The sequence below is a fragment of the Pinus tabuliformis genome, chromosome 1_2 (assembly GCF_031772625.1).
Source record: "Pinus tabuliformis cultivar Carrire ecotype Pingquan chromosome 1_2, CPIR1, whole genome shotgun sequence".
Classification (NCBI taxonomy): Eukaryota; Viridiplantae; Streptophyta; class Pinopsida; order Pinales; family Pinaceae; genus Pinus; species Pinus tabuliformis.
Genome location: NC_142298.1, coordinates 129,191,365 through 129,209,129, shown reverse-complemented (window position 1 = coordinate 129,209,129; position 17,765 = coordinate 129,191,365).

Below are 17,765 nucleotides of genomic sequence, written 5' to 3'. Positions count from 1 at the left end.
TGACAAGTGTGGGATTGCTAGAAAGCTTAAGGAAGGTTTTGAAGTGTTTCTTTCTTGTGTAAACTTGTGTGAGAGAAAGTTTGTTTTGGGAGATCTACCTCCAAGGGTGAATGCTTGAGAGACTTGCTGGCTGGACCCTCTTGAGAAGGATTCGACGTCAGAACTTTGGTTGTACTCTTCTCTGTTATTTATTAATAATAGATGACTATCATTATGGTTCCACTCTCATTGTTTCATGTTTGATGTTGAGTTATATCTTTTCTGACTGATATATAATTGCATCTACTAGATTTTACGCTTGTTTTCGTGTTGTTCTTTGCATGTGCAGGTATCTAATCACGGAGATCGTGTGGATCGTGACTAGCCAAAGCAAAGGAACGAAGGCGACATCTCTTCGACGAACACTAGCATTGGAATCCAAGTAGGTTATCACCATCTACTTTTTATTTGCAATTAGGAACTTGCGTGATAGCATTGCGTGATTGTTGCTAGACCCGGTCTGGGCTAGTAGGGATCGTGTCTGTCCGCAGAGAGGATTTACCTCTACAACAATTTGGCGAATCCGTTGGGGAGTCTTTTTTACCTTGTTGTTTGATTTGTAAACTTTGGATAGAGCCTGAAGCACGGCCAGATAGCCTTCGAAACGCTATTGCTCTGCATTAGCGAACTAGATCAAAGCCACTTCAGTCCATCTCCGGTTTGGTTTACGAACTGAACAGCTTGGAGCTGGCTTTTGTCTTTTTGTGTTCATGTTTTGTCCTTGAGTTTGATTTTTTCTCTCTTTTCAAAGATCGGGGATTAGTTTCTCTGTTTTTGGATTTCCTGGTTCAGTCTAGGAGGTGCCTTGATTGTTTAAAGAGTGATTGCCTTGGTTTGGGAGCTTTTGGCTTGATTGTGCCTGTTTTTTAGCCTCAGCACAGTTTATAATAAAACAGTCACGTTGACATCGCATAGCTGTTTCTTTGACTTCGTGATCATCGCGTTTATACACTGAATAGTCGCGATGGTTCTGAAAATCGAACCAGCGTGGTTAAGCTATGTACTTCCGCGCTGACAGTGCTTTGTTGCTACGTGTGGTTTCTGATTAGCGCTTTGTTGCTGTGTCTCACCCGCGTTGATACCTGTAGAATTGAATTTCTTCAGTTCTGCCTCCTGAGCCTATTGGTTTGGCTATCCCCTGCTCTTCTCACTTGGTTTACGACTTGATTTCTATTGTCCGAAGATTGAAGCACTTTCTTGGGAAGTCTTGTTGGGCGGATCTTGTTTTTGTGTCTTGTGAACTGGTGTTATCATCCCGATTTCGTTGGATTGGTTTTGTTTGGTTACTCACTCACAAAGATTCATTTACTGCTTGCCTTTTGGTTTTGCGAAAACCTTCCTCTTTGCTTGCTTTTGCTTGGTTGTTTAGGTGATCGTTATTGAACCAGTCTTTGCATTGTTTCAATTACGTTTCACTACCTGGACACGGATTACAGTTGTTTGGGGTCAACCGGTTCTTTTCACATTTGTTTGTTATTATTTCTCAAAAGTTTGTTTAGTGCACTTTGCCATTGAAAAGGAAAACGGACAATCTCTTTTGCGTTGATTTAGTTAATTGAAATTAGAAGCTTTTCATTGATTAAGCGATTTAAAACAAAGGAAAGTTTTGTTTATTTGTCATTAGCTGCATTAGAGTAACTCTTGTTTGTTTGTGGTCATTTTGTTTGAAAAATCCTTAACTCTCTCGTAGTTAGTATTCATCGAACGAAATGATATTCTTTGGCATATAGTTTTCATTCAGGAAATTGTGAGAGATTACATACGGTAGGACCTGGAAATTGAAGCTTAACTAAAGATCAACCATAAAATGAACTTAAAACGCATTGGAACATAACGCTCATTGATTAGAGGTCTAGGCTAGAGACGTGCTCCGGCGTCGTTAAACCTAGTCACTGTTGTTTCACACTACGGTTGGGTGATTACTCCTTTTGTGACTCGATAGTGGTATAACACGGATTTGAGCTCCCACGTACCGTCGCGTATATAGGGGAGACCCCACTAGGTTATCATCCTTTATCCACAGGAAGCCGTGTCTACCGCCTTACGAGCCGTAACGCACCGAACACAGCATTCGGGAAGATTGACTGCCGTACGGGAAGTCCTTGGTTTTCATATGATTGCTAAGGTGTATATACAGTTTTACGGATTTGTTTGGTAAAACCTTTGCCTAGTCTCTCCAGAGTAGTCACTTTTGATCCTTTTCAGACTCCTTAAAAGAAAAGGCTCACTTGAGCAGTTTATCACTTCGGGCTCACAAAACATTCGAAGGCGACTAGAGTCACCTTTTTGTCCTTTTCTCAACTCTTAAAACATGAAAAGGTCAAGTTGTGTCCTTGCGTCTTAAAATTCATTTGGCCACGATAAACATTACCTGGTTAGATCTTGTGTGCGTTAGTTTGAGTAGGGTCCTTTATCGTTAGATTCCCTTAGGTTTTGTTCGAAGTTTGTCATCCTGGCTGAACCTTCGACTCCCGTTCCAAGTGAGCAAGGGTCTCCGTCCTCCACTGCTCCTGAGGTACCGGTTGTAAGTGATACTCTTCCTGTTATCCTGAGTATCCAACTGATCAACTCTTGCGCTCCGGACGACGAAGGTTACAAAATTCATTGGAACCCCATCTGGGAGCCTGACGAGGACGATATTCCTTTTACCCCCCCTGGTGTTTCGTCTCCAATGTCTACCTCTCACATGGATGAGACATCTCCTAGAGTGAGTGAGACACCTGTGTTGTCGAATATCGACACTCCCATCCCAGCTACTTCTCCGCTCCCCCCATGCTATCAGTCGTTGAGGGATAGGGTAAGTGCCAGGACCCCTGCTTCGACCATGTGGGATCCCCATATCACTCCCACCACGAGATCTTTTGTTTCACAAATCCACACTACACCTGTCACTTCAGTTCCAACAAATCCAACTGTTTGTGTAGCGCATTCAACTCCGATTGTTAGTGCCGTTACAGCGTCTTCAGCCTTGAACACTGGTGCTGGTCCCCCTCACGATCAAGTGAGTAAAGGCCAGCCAACATTCTCGCCTATAGTTGTCCACCCTGCACAAAGTGCTCCACCCTCTTCTGGTCCTGTTCCAGGAGGAGGGCCATATGATGCCTCTGGACAAGCTGTTCATGATCCGAATGCGCAGGATCCATTCTTTTATTATGATTCTACTGGTCAATACCTTCAACTCTCTCAACCCTTGCCTACTCAACCTGTTGTTGACGTTTCGGTACCATTATCCATTGCTTGGAACCCTGGTACCACCTCTTTCCATGGAGGCCAAGCAATGCCTGCACAGCTTCAGGGACCACCTAATCAAGGCCAGCCATCTTATGTGCAAACCCCCCAGGGGCAGCAACATTATGGCCAGTCTTACCCAGGACAACCTGGGGGCCTACAAGGACAACCCTATTAGGGACAACCTTTGGCTGCTGGCGGTCCATCTTTTACCTATCTGACTCAACCTTCTGGTTATCTGGGGCAACCTGGTACCCAGCAAGGTTACCCGTTTGGACAACCAGGACAACCTTACATCCAACAAGGCCAACCTGGTATCCAGCAGGTTTATCCTTCTGGACAAGCTGGACAAACTTATATTCCACAAGGTCAACCGGAAGTCCAACAGGGGTACTCTTCTGGGCAAGGGGGGCAGCCTTACATACAGCAGGGCCAACCCACTACCCAGCCTAGTCATCCTTCTGGGAAAACGGGCCAGCTCTCTGCACAGCAAGGCCAACCCACTGCCCAGCTTAGTCATCCCTCTGGACAGGCTGGCCAACCTCAAGGTCAACCGGTTGTCCAGCCTGCTCAACCATCTGTTCCGCAAGGACAACCCTTGGTTGCTCAAGGAAAACCTGCTACCCAGCAAGCACATCCTTCTGGGCAAATAGGTCCGTCCCAAACCCAACCAGGCCAACCTTCCAGTCAGATGGTTCATGCCCAGCCTGTTCAAGGACATCCTTCTGGGACCCAGACTCAACTTGGTTATCAAATGCAAGGTGGGCCAGGACCCCAACCTTCTAACAACCACAGCCTTCTTATCAGGCTCAGTATGGGGCTCAACAAACGTATGGCTACCAGCAACCCCAGGGGCAAACTCAATTTACCCCTTATCAAAATTATCAACAAATGCAGGCCACTCCCTACCAGAATTATCAGCAATAGTACGTTGCGCCTGCAGGTCAAGTTGATAATCCATGGGGTGCTGGGGGGCAGACCCAGGGTCAACTGTCTGCTTATGGACAAAATCCATATGGACAGAATCCTTATGGACAGAACCCCTATGGGCAAAATCCCTATGGGCAGAACCCTTATGGGCCGAGCCCATCCAGACAAAGTCCATGGGGGCAACCACCACCTGGTTGGAACCCTGGTACTACCTCTCTTCCACAGCCACAAATGTCCTTTAATCCTCAATTTCCTTTCTCAGCGGCGTTGGAACTTCCAGATGTGTCCAAGTTAACAAATGATCCCATTCTTCATAATCCATATTGGCCACTAGTTCCAACTAAAATACCCGGTGATTTCCCAAAATTCGATGGCAAAGCTGGTGAAGATCCTCAAACCCATGTCATGACCTATCACCTTTGGTGCTCATCGAACTCGTGCCTTGATGACTCCATCCGACTCCGCCTCTTCCAAAGGACTCTCACCGGCTCAGCCGCTAACTGGTATATTGAGTTGAATCGCGGAACATTTCAAGATTTCAACTCGCTGGCTATGGCATTCCTAACTCATTTTCAGTTACCCATTCGGTATGAGACAGGGACACATCTCCTTACGTCTCTCAAACAGGACACGGCCAAACATATATCCGATCATATACATGAATGGAGACGACGTCGTCGCTTGATCAAATTTTGGATTCCTGATCAGCTCCTGACCGATTGGTTCACGACTTCCTTTGTCCCTGCAATCGCGCGAGACATCGCCATGGGAGCTTGTGTAATTGAAGAGCAAGCTATCGCGCGTGCCTAGTACCTCGACTTAGTATACTCTCAGTCAGGTACTTTATATGATTATTTGACAGACGCCCCGAGACCCAGAACATCCAAAGCTCCGCCAAAACCATCTGTTGACGGAGTTATTGGCTGTGTAAACACGTCATCAAAGAAATCATCCGCGAACCCTGGGAAGCAAAAACAGAATGCTCCTAATGGAAAAACTTCTCAGGGTCAATCTAGTTCTGGAAGTACCACGGAGTTTAAAGCCGTTCAGTCCATCGCGGAGGATAAATCCTCGAAAGGGAAAAAGAAAGGGAAAGCCAAGAATAAAACCGAACAGCCCAAACAGGATTCCCCTAAACCTCCACCCGAGGAAGGAGCCAAACAAAAACCTAAGTATCCTTGTCTCATCTGTGATGAGGATCACTACACTAAAGACTGCCCCAGGCGGTCCGAAGTTAGTTGATTGTTGAAAGGTGCTCCTGGGACTCCTGCTGTGCTTAAAGAACCTTTCCCTTCTCAACAAACTCAAATGGTGGCAGACCCATCGCAACCCTCTTCTTCATTGGGCTCTCAAGTATTTATGGCTAGGACAATTCCCATCAATGTCACTATTCGAGCAAAAGAATATCCATCTCCCGCCAGGAAAGATCCAGAGGTCCCCTCCAGCGCTCCTCCGTCCAGTTCTGGTCCTCTCCACATCGAAAGACCTAGCACTGAGACGATTATCCGATCCCCTACGAAAGGTGTACTCCGGAAGTCTTCTTACAACCCTAATGCTCATGCTGCCCAGCACTACAACATTGTTGAGGACTTAGCTCAGGCTTCGTCTTCTATGTTCGTTCTAGAAGTCCTCCAGAGCTGCCCCTCCCAGAGGAAGTCCTTGCTATCGGCCATCGGTGGCATAGACCCGGCTGACTCGGATCTGATTTCTTTTGATCTCGAGGGCTATACGCCGAGACTGCCCCACCAAATTGCTTTCCTTATACAGGTCATCATCAATGGCAAAACAATTCATCGTACAGTCATTGATGAAGGTGCCTCAACTTGCATCATGTCTGTTGCTTGCTAGAAAGCTATTGGTTCTCCTACATTGAGCCAGTCTCCTACGACGTTAGAAGCCTTTGATGGAAGAGAGTCTCGTCCTTACGGTATCCTCCAACGCTTGCCCATCTCCTTGGAAGGAAAGACGGTAGAAGTGGAGGTCGAAGTCGTTGACGCTAATCTCACCTATAACCTCCTCCTTGGACGTAGCTGGACATATGCCATGCAAGTCGTGGCCTCCTCCCTTTTCTGTGTCATTCGTTTCCCTCATCAGGGGAAGATTGTCACGGTGGACCACCTCTCCTTCTTCGCCTCTTCTTCTGAAGGTAATGTGCCTTTCATGGAGCATACCTCCAAATCATTCGAGAGTGTGGGAGCTGGGCTCTTTAAGGCTCCCGCCCTAATGGGTGTCTTTCCACTCCCGCCTCCGAATCTCGCCCTAATGGGTGTGTTTAGGTTGTACTACAAACAATGTCGTTGAATATAGTGTTGTTATTGAATTATTAGCCGAGGCGATTAATCTCAATATTCGTACATTGGTTGTTAACCTAGACTCTCAACTTGTCGTCCATCAGCTCAATGGGCGATATTCCATCAGAGACTGTCACATTTTAAGGCTGTACTTACGTGTTAAATTGTTAGAAAGGAATTTTGACTTTATCACATATCAGCATATTCCACAACGATTAAACACATTATCTGATGGATTCGCTAATCATGTATTAGATAGACATTTGCGTAATTTATAATCAAAACATCATACACGCAAGCACATAAAAGCACAATAATAAACCATAGGAATATGTCTATATATATATATATATATATATATATATATATATATATATATATATCGTGTGGCGCACCAAGGCGCTCAAAAAATAAGTGTATATGTCTAGATACCGCCTGTGTTCTTGGTACATCTGAGACACATGTCTCTCAAAAAACCATCAGTAGGAAATAAAGACCTAGATGTCTACTGGGGTAGGTTGTGCTCTCTATAATCTGCAGTCGCTCGTGCCACCCGCCTCAAAGGGTGGTGCATCCTAGGTTCTACCACCACTGTATGGATCTAAGATGCTATGGGGACCTCCTCTATCCCCTGGTAATCTGGAATCCCTGCCAATAAGCCCTCGCGGTTCTGTATCACAGTCTCCATCGTATCGACTCCTGGAGGAGCCAGGGCCAGAGCTCCGATGCCCTATGCATCCCTCCACGCCTCTGGGGCCAAGCCAAATTTTTTGCTATCAGCGCGACTGTTGTCAAGATAAACGCGCTGACGGGCGCTCCATAACAGACGGAATGCGCTGCCAGTGCGGAAGCACACGGGTTTACCGCACTGGTCGAATTTCATGTGCTAGCGTGTCTGTCATTCATACCTGGTCGCGCTGACATGACCTTCTTTTTTATTCAGCTATGATGTCAGCGCTCCAGTGGAGTTATGGACCCACGCTAATCCAGTTTGGGCGAGTTTGTTCTAACAGCCGGCCTTCCAGATGACTCCAGACCTGGTTGTTGGCCTTGTAAATGTCGCCCTCCCTTCTCTGGCATGTCTGTTTCGTCATTTGAGCCACCTTCCTTGGAGATAAGCTCATCCTCCCACCATTTGTGGAGACTCCTTCTCTTATTTAAGCCTCTACCATCGCCATGAGCAGCTAGTTTTGGAATTGATAGTGCTTGGAGTGTTGCTGCTAGTGTGTGAATTTGATAGGTAGTTGGTGTGACAATTTGGCGACTCCACTGGGGAGTCTTTTTTACCTTGTTGTTTGATTTTTAAACTTTGGACGGAGCCTGAAGCACGGCCAGATAGCCTTCGAAACGCTATTGCTCTGCATTAGCTAACTAGATCAAAGCCACTTTAGTCCATCTCCGGTTTGGTTTACGAACTGAAAAGCTTGGAGCTGGCTTTTGTCTTTTTGTGTTCATGTTTTGTCCTTGAGTTTGATTTTTGCTCTCTTTTCAAAGATCGGGGATTAGTTTCTCTGTTTTTTGATTTCCTGGTTCAGCCTGGGAGGTGCCTTGATTGTTTAAAGAGTGATTGCCTTGGTTTGGGAGCTTTTGGCTTGATTGTGCCTATTTTTTAGCCTCAGCACGGTTTATAATAAAACAGTCGCGCTGACATCGCATAGCTGTTTCTTTGACTTCGTGATCATCGTGTTTATACACTGAATAGTTGCGACGGTTCTGAAAATCGAACCAGCGTGGTTAAGCCGTGTACTTCCGCGCTGACAACGCTTTGTTGCTACGCGTGGTTTCTAATCAGCGCTTTGTTGGTGTGTCTCACCCACGCTGATACCTGTAGAATTGAATTTCTTCAGTTCTGCCTCTTAAGCCTGTTGTTTTGGCTATCCCCTACTCTTCTCACTTGGTTTATGACTTGATTTCTATTGTCCGAAGATTGAAGCACTTTCTTGGGAAGTCTTGTTGGGCGGATCTTGTTTTTGTGTCTTGTGACCTGGTGTTATCATCCCGATTTCGTTGGATTGGTTTTGTTTGGTTACTCGCTCACAAAGATTCGTTTACTGCTTGCCTTTTGGTTTTGCGAAAACCTTCCTCTTTGCTTGCTTTTGCTTGGTTGTTTAGGTGATCGTTATTGAACCAGTCTTCGCATTGTTTCGATTACTTTTCACTACCCGGACACGGATTACAGTTGTTTGGGGTCAACCGGTTCTTTTCACATTTGTTTGTTATTATTTCTCAAAAGTTTGTTTAGTGCACTTTGCCATTGAAAAGGAAAACGAACAATCTCTTTTGCGTTGATTTAGTTAATTGAAATTAGAAGCTTTTCATTGATTAAGCGATTTAAAACAAAGGAAAGTTTCGTTTATTTGTCATTAGCTGCATTAGAGTAACTCTTGTCTGTTTGTGGTCATTTTGTTTGAAAAATCCTTAACTCTCTCGTAGTTAGTATTCATCGAACGAAATGATATTCTTTGGCATATAGCTTGCATTCAGGAAATTGTGAGAGATTACATACGGTAGGACCTGGAAATTGAAACTTAACTAAAGATCAACCATAAAATGAACTGAATGAACTTAAAAACGCATTGGAACATAACGCTCATTAATTAGAGGTCTAGGCTAGAGACGTTAACCGGTGTCGTTAAACCTAGTCACTGTTGTTTCACATGACGGTTTGGTGATTCCTCCTTTTGTGACTCGATAGTGGTCTAGCACAGATTTGAGCTCCCACGTACCGTCGTGTATATAGGGGAGACCCCACTAGGTTATCATCCTTTATCCAAAGGAAGCCGTGTCTTCCGCCTTGCGAGCCGTAAAGCACCGAACATAGCATTCGGGAAGATTGACTGCCGTACGGGAAGTCCTTGGTTTTCATATGATTGCTAAGGTGTATATGCAGTTTTATGGATTTGTTTGGTAAACCCTTTGCCTAGTCTCTCCAGAGTAGTCACTTTTGATCCTTTTTAGACTCCTTAAAAGAAAAGGCTCACTTGAGCAGTTTGTCACTTTGGGCTCACAAAACATTCGAAGGTGACTAGAGTCACCTTTTTTTCCTTTTCTCGACTCTTAAAACATGAAAACGTCAAGTTGTGTCCTTACATCCACAGATCACGGATTGGTGTGAAATAACCAGCGCGAAGGATTTTTTGAGCTGTTGTCCAGACGGGTAACCTTGCTGGGTACCAGGTTGCCCCGGAGTTTGTCACTTCGGGCTCACAAAACATTCGAAGGCGACACTCCCATCCCAGCTACTTCTCCGCTCCCCCCACGCTATCAGTCTTTGAGGGATAGGGTAAGTGCCAGGACCCCTGCTTCGACCATGTGGGATCCCCATATCACTCCCACCACGGGATCTTTTGTTTCACAAGTCCACACTACACCTGTCACTTCAGTTCCGACGAATCCAACTGTTTACATGTGGTCCTTCGTCCTTTTTTGAGATTTTTTCACACCAAGCCAAAAAAAATGAAAACATACACACACACTTTCTTGTCAACGCACTGTTGACATGCATAAGTCTAATTGGCATCTGATGTTGTTTCCCACCTTGTGGGCCTACTGAACCTCTGTGAAGGATGCCACCGGTTTCACTCCATTTCAGCTAGTTTATGGACTGGAGGCTACCCTTCCCATAGAATGTGAAATTCCTTCGTTGAAAATAGTCGTCGAGTTGCTTCCCAACACCACTCCGGTAGAGGAACGACTTCTTTATCTAGAATGGTTAGACGAGACCCGTCGCTTAGCCTCTCTAGCCATCGAAGCTCAAAAGAAGAGAGTCAAAACTCATTTTGACCATACCATTCATTCTCGTTCCTTTATTGAGGGAGATCTTGTCCTGCTATACGACCAAGCAAATGACAAGCTGGGGGCAGGCAAACTCGAGCCCATGTGGCTAGGCCCTTACATTGTAAAGAGAGTGTTGCAAAAAGGGGCATACGAGCTAGTTGACTACGAAGGTAATCCTCTTGATAAGCCTCGCAATGGATTGTGTGTCTTAGCAAGTGTGTGTGTGTGTGTATGTTTTCATGTTTTTTGGCTTGGTGTGAAAATATCTCAAAAAAGGACGAAGGATTTTTTGAGATTTTTTGAGCTGTTGTCCAGACGAGTAACCTTGTTGGGTACCAGGTTGCCCCGGGTAATATAGTCCACACCAGTGTATGAATCTGGGATGCTATGGGGACCTCCTCTATCCCCTGGTAATCTGGAATCCCTGCCAGTAAGCCCTTGAGGTTCCGTATCATAGTCTCCATCGTATCGACTCCTGGAGGAGCCAGGGCCAGAGCTCCGATGCCCTGTGCATCCCGCCGCGCCTCTGGGGCCAAGACAAAGTTTTTTCTATCAGCGCAACTGTTGTCAAGATAAATGTGCTGACGGGTGCTCCATAACAGACGGAATGCGCTGCCAGCGCGGAAGCACACGAGTTTCCCGCGCTGGTCGAATTTCATGTGCCAGCGCGTCTGTCATTCATACCTGGTCGTGCTGACATGACCTTCTTTGTTATTCAGCTGCGATGTTAGTGCTCTAGTACAGTTATGGACCCGCGCTGATCCAGTTTGGGAGAGTTTGTTCTAACAGCCGGCCTTCCAGATGACTCCAGACCTGGTCACTTCCTATCGACTTCAGCTCATTATCCAGGAAGGTGACTTAGAGACTCCCTTTAGGTGCCTTGGAGCCTACATGCCTCAATGGCAAGTTCTTCGTGTTTGACGCGAGGTTTTCATCATTGGCCTGCGATCGAATGATTCTGTGGGTGTTCGACGCTAGCTCATTGATTCACACGCCGTAGATTGTACCTATAGTACCTTGAGGACCATTGTCATTATTGGTGGTACCTCTCGCGTCTGTTAACAATTTTCATCATTGACTGGTAATCAGACGATGTTCACTTCAGTTCCGATGAATCATACATGTGTCTGTCTTAGCAAGTGTGTGTGTGTGTTTATGTTTTCATTTTTTTTCGCTTGGTGTGAAAAAATCTCAAAAAAGGACGAAGGATTTTTTGATATTTTTTGAGCTGTTGTCCAGACGGGTAACCTTGTTGGGTACCAGGTTGCCCCAGGTAATATAGTCCACACCACTGTATGGATCTGAGATGCTATGGGGACCTCCTCTATCCCCTAGTAATCTGGAATCCTTGCCAGTAAGCCCTCGAGGTTCTGTATCACAATCTCCATCGTATCGACTCCCGGAGGAGCCAGGGCCAGAGCTCTGATGCCCTGTGCATCCCTCCACGCCTCTGGGGCCAAGCCAAAGTTTTTGCTATCAGCGCGACTGTTGTCAAGATAAACGCGCTGATGGGCGCTCCATAACAGACGGAATGCGCTGCCAGCGCGGAAGCACACGGGTTTCCCGTGCTGGTCGAATTTCATGTGCCAGCGCGTTTGTCATTCATACCTGGTCGCGCTGACATGACCTTCTTTGTTATTCAGCTGCGATGTCAGGGCTCCAGTGCAGTTATGGACCCACGCTGATCCAGTTTGGGCGAGTTTGTTCTAATAGCCGGCCTTCCAGATGACTCTAGACCTGGTCACTTCCTGTCGACTTCAGCTCATTATCCAAGAAGGTGACTTAGAGACTCCCCAGTCGTGCTCAAAGTGGATCGTTAGAACAAACTCGCCCAAACTGGATCAGCACGGGTCCATAACTGCACTGGAGCACTGACATCGCAACTGAATAACAAAGAAGGTCATGTCAGCGCGACCAGGTATGAATGACAGACGCACTGGCACATGAAATTCAACCAGCGCGGGAAACCCGTGTGCTTCCGCACTGGCAGCGCATTCCGTCTGTTATGGAGTGCCCGTCAGCGCGTTTATCTTAACAACAGTCGCACTGACAGCAAAAAATTTGGCTTGGCCCCAGAGGCGTGGAGGGATGCACAAGGCATCGGAGCTCTGGCCCTGGCTCCTCCGGGAGTCCATACAATGGAGACTGTGATACGGAACCTCGAGGGCTTACTGGCAGGGATTCCAGATTACCAGGGGATAGAGGAGGTCCCCATAGCATCTCAGATCCATACAGTGGGGGTAGAACCTAGGATGCACCGCCCTTTGAGGCGGGTGGCACGAGCGGCTGCAGATTATAGAGAGCACAACCTACCCCAGTAGACATCTAGGTCTTTATTTCCTACTGATGGTTTTTTGAGAGACATGTGTCTCAGATGTACCGAGAACACAGGCCTTATCTAGACATATACACTTATTTTTTGAGCGCCTTGGTGCGCCACACGATATATATATATATACATATTCCTATGGTTTATTATTGTGCTTTTATGTGCTTGCTTGTATGATGTTTTGATTATAAATTACGCAAATGTCTATCTAATACATGATTAGCCAATGCATCAGATAATGTGTTTAATCGTCATGGAATATGCTGATATGTGATAAAGTCAAAATTCCTTTCTAACAATTTAACACGTAAGTACAGCCTTAAAATTTGACGGTCTCTGATGGAATATCGCCCATTGAGCTGATGGACAACAAGTTGAGAGTCTAGGTTAACAACCAATGTACGAATATTTCAATAGACAAAATCTAGGGTCTTGTGCTCCATCTCGACCCGAACAAAAGTACAAGTCCAAGCATGTGAATATGGGATTTGAAGTCGAACATGCAAGAACATCGTCTGATTACCAGTCAATGATGAAAACTGTTAACAGACGCGAGAGATACCACCAATAATGACAATGGTCCTCAAGGTACTATAGGTACAATCTACGGTGTGTGAATCAATGAGCTGGCATCGAACACCCGCATAATCATTCGATAGGAGGCCAATGATGAAAACCTCGCGTCGAACACGAAGAACCTGCCATTGAGGCATGCAGGCTCCAAGGCACCTAAAGGGAGTCTCTAAGTCACCTTCCTAGATAATGAGCTGAAGTCGACAGGAAGTGACCTTGATCGAAGGTGGGCCATAATGTTTCCCACATCATCGACACGAGACAGAGAAGGACAAGATCTTTTCTGCGAGGTACTAGCGGAGGGTTGTAATTCTTGCAGAGGTCAACTTCTCTTGAACATATCGACGGCACGACAGTGGACTTGGCAGTATTGACATTCAAATGATCAAGGGTCATGGTGACAAGTCAATGAGCAGATGAGAAGTCAAACAGGTTAACCCAAACCCATGGAGGCCAGTGTAAAACAAGATGAGAGGTCCCCACCCCGACAGGAATGCAGACTAGTGCCATGTTCAAGAGCGACATACTACCGACACGACAATGATTATGATTTCCATTTTCCCCACAATTTCTGGTGAGTAACCCAATTATTTTTAATAAGCTTGAAGGGGATAGCATATGCTTGTGAGCGTCATTTCGACGGAGTCCGATGTCATTAAGTTTTAACGAGTCTGACAAAGGAAGAACTCGACGTCTTTTCCTGTTTAGAGAGTCTGAAAAGACAGCAAAAAAGAAAACTCCAAGGGGGGTCCTTTTTCGTAAAGTTGTGTCTCTCAAGCCCGAAAAAGTATAAAACAATGCTCGAAAGAACCGCTCGACCAGTATGGTCGAGGAGTACTTTTCGTAAGTAGTGACTTTGACCCGAAAAAGTAAAAAAGCAGTCAGAAGTATGTCGTTTTGGAGCCAATAACGAGTGCGAAAAGACAAACACCCGGAAAACTTTTTAGTTTAAACGGTCGAAAAAAGAGCTTTAAAAGCGACCGCCTCTCATTCCTTTTAACGAGCCGGGAGGGGGACTTGGCTATCTTTTCTTATTTTACATCGAAAAAGAGCCTAAAGACGATGTTCCGGGACCAAGTGTGTATAGAACCGTCGTAATTCCACCAGCACGAGAATCTACACAAGAAACATCGCACGCGTAAATCTGTTCGAGATAATACGGACCACATGCATAAAAACATAATAAAACAATATTGGCACCAAGCACATGGTAAAAAACATCACAAAAAACCCACTTTTATGAAAAATAATAGTTAATTATGAAATTTTACCATAAATAGGGGGGGTAAAAAAGTTTTTTACCATTGTTACCATTTGGAGCTGTGGAGGACATTGTGGAGCTGCGAGGTTGACGAACCAAATTCCATTCCGTGCACACATCAACCATCCCGAAGTTTGTTCCAAGTAGGTTCACCCTCCTCTGCGCTCCATTTTGAAGTATTTTAGCTGCATTCTAACGGTGGGAAGTGTTGGTTTGGGCGAATTTTTTGAACTTCAATTCGCTCTCGGTCAGCGCGGATTTCCTTATCGGGTCCGCACTGATCGAAAAATATTTACACAGACCACCCCCGGATCAGCGCGGAAGAGTGATGTACTTCCGCGCTGACACAGGAAAAATATCACAGGGCGCCATTATCAGCGCGACTGTTTTAAAAATAGTCGCACTGACGCCATGAAACAAGTTTTTTAACAAATTGAACGTATAAATCTTTATGGACAGGGCCGTAATGATTTTTTGTGATCATGCAGGGTAAAATGGCATTCGTTTGGCAGGAGCGAGCTCATGATAATGAGGATATAGCGGCATTTGCCGATGCTGGGTGCCATAATGCAATGCAGGCATGCGGGTTGCTCAAATTCTTCCTAACTCCGCGCCTGCGAGCATAGCCTGACCTTCTCGAGTTCCTGATCAGAGCCTAGAATCCCACTGATGGGAAGTTTTTGATTCGAGGCCGTGACATTGAGTTTGACTATACAAATGTCTATTTTTTGACCGGGTTATTACGTCGAGGTGAGATGCACATTCTAGAGGGGTAGCAACCCGGCGGTGATACTCTGGATACGTTGATGGCCCGGGTGTGCCCAGAGGCACGCAAATAGCGGAGTGGGAAAGTAGCTATTCCTACAGTGGAGGACATCGTCCTTCAAACCATACTCTTCATGGTGACTCGGGCAGCGGGCTCCTTGGCCAATCACGAGGCCTCAAAGGCCCATCTTCGCTTATCTCTCAAGTGTTTAAATCCTACCATATTCAACTGGGTAGTAGGAGTAACAACCAGTATGAAGAGACAGTTGAGCAACTGCCGACGTGGTGAGTCGAAGCAGTTCGGCTATGGGTCGATTTTAGTCCCACTCATGCTGGAGCGGGTACCGACGTTACAGCTACACGACATGGTCATGGATCCACCTAGAGGCCCCTGAGAGACAAGGGCCAGTCGATGGGGCCATGTTATGCCACGAGGAGGTGGCGGCCGACCAGTGGCATGGGGAGTATACTTCTGAGAGTGGCTGGATCGGCAGACTATTTTTGTGGAGGACTGGCCATATGCTGGCATAGACTTCCGTGGAGATCCAGACATGCCGCTGCCTGCCGGAGAGCATTGGGATGATGGTGGTAAGCCACTTGATCTCTTTTTGATTTTTTTTTATTTTTGTCAATGTTTTTGATTTTTCATGTACATTTCTTAACGATGAATACTATGGTATACAGATGTAGGACCGCTGAGACCCCTTGGCTTGGCCCCAGAGGCGCGGAGGGATGCATAGGGCATCGGAGCTCTGGCCTTGGCTCCTCCGTAAGTCGATACGATGGATACTGTGATACGGAACCTCGAGGGCTTACTGGGAGGGATTCCAGATTACCAGGGGATAGAGGAGGTCCCCATAGCATCTCAGATCCATGCAGTGGGGGTAGAACCTAGGATGCATCGCCTTTTGAGGCGGGTGGCACGAGCGGCTGCAGATTATAGAGAGCACAACCTACCCCAGTAGACATCTAGGTCTTTATTTCCTACTGATGGTTTTTTGAGAGACATGTGTCTCAGATGTACCGAGAACACAGGCCTTATCTAGACATATACACTTATTTTTTGAGCGCCTTGGTGTGCCACACGATATATATATATACATATTCCTATGGTTTATTATTGTGATTTTATGTGCTTGCTTGTATGATGTTTTGATTATAAATTATGCAAATGTCTATCTAATACATGATTAGCCAATGCATCAGATAATGTGTTTAATCGTCGTGGAATATGCTGATATGTGATAAAGTCAAAATTCCTTTCTAACAATTTAACACGTAAGTGCAACCTTAAAATGTGACGATCTCTGATGGAATATCGCCCATTGAGCTGATGGACGACAAGTTGAGAGTCTAGGTTAACAACCAATGTACGAATATTGAGATTAATCACCTCGGATAATAATTCAATAACAGCACTATATTCAGCGACATTGTTTGTAGTACAACCTAAACACACACCTTGAAGATCTATCAACTCACCGTGAGGATCGTAGATCACCCACGCCGCAGAGGACAAATTATGAGTGCTGCGGCAGGCACCATCAGCGAAACCAATATAAGGTGCACTTGACATCTGCACAAGAAGCAAAAACAAAATAAGAAGCAATCACGCTTTTCACACCAAGCCAAAAAACATGAAAACATACACACAGACACACACTTTCTAAGACACACACATGTATGAATTGAAGCGCATGAATCAGGCATAGTACTTTTTCAAGTACAATCCATTGTGAGGCTTATCAAGAGGATTACCTTCGTGGTCAACTAGCTCGTATGCACCTTTTTGCAACACTCTCTTTACAATGTAAGGGCCTAGCCACATGGGCTCGAGTTTGCCTGCCCCTAGCTTGTCATTTGCTTGGTCGTATAGCAGGACAAGATCTCCCTCAACAAAGGAACGAGGATGAATGGTATGGTCAAAATGAGTTTTGGCTCTCTTCGTTTGAGCTTCCATGGCTAGAGAGGCTAAGCGACGGGTCTCGTCTAACCGTTCTAGATAAAGAAGTCGTTCCTCACACGGAATGGTGTTGGGAAGCAACTCGACGGCTATTTTCAACGAAGGAATTTCACATTCTATGGGAAGGGTAGCCTCCAGTCCGTAAACTAGCTGAAATGGAGTGAAACCGGTGGCATCCTTTATAGAGGTTTGGTAGGCCCACAAGGCGGGAAACAACATCAGATTCCAATTAGACTTATGCATTTCAACAGTGCGTTGAAGCATCGTAACCAAAATCTTGTTAACGGCTTCAACCTGGCCGTTAGACTGAGGATAATACGGGGTCGAACTATCGTGTCGTAAGCCTAGTTGGGTTGTTAACTCAGTCATCATGTGATTCGGAAATTTTTTCCGTGATCTGTGACGATGGCATGTGGAACTCCGAACCGAGTAATAACATGATTAAACAAAAACTGTGCTGTTGTGTGACCGTCTTCATTCAATGTGGGCATCGCCTCGGCCCATTTTGTAAAGTAATCGACGGCAACGATAATAAACCCATGCCCCCCGGTTGAGCGAGGCTTACAGGTTGTATAATCAATGCCCCATTTTGCAAAAGGGCCTATGGTC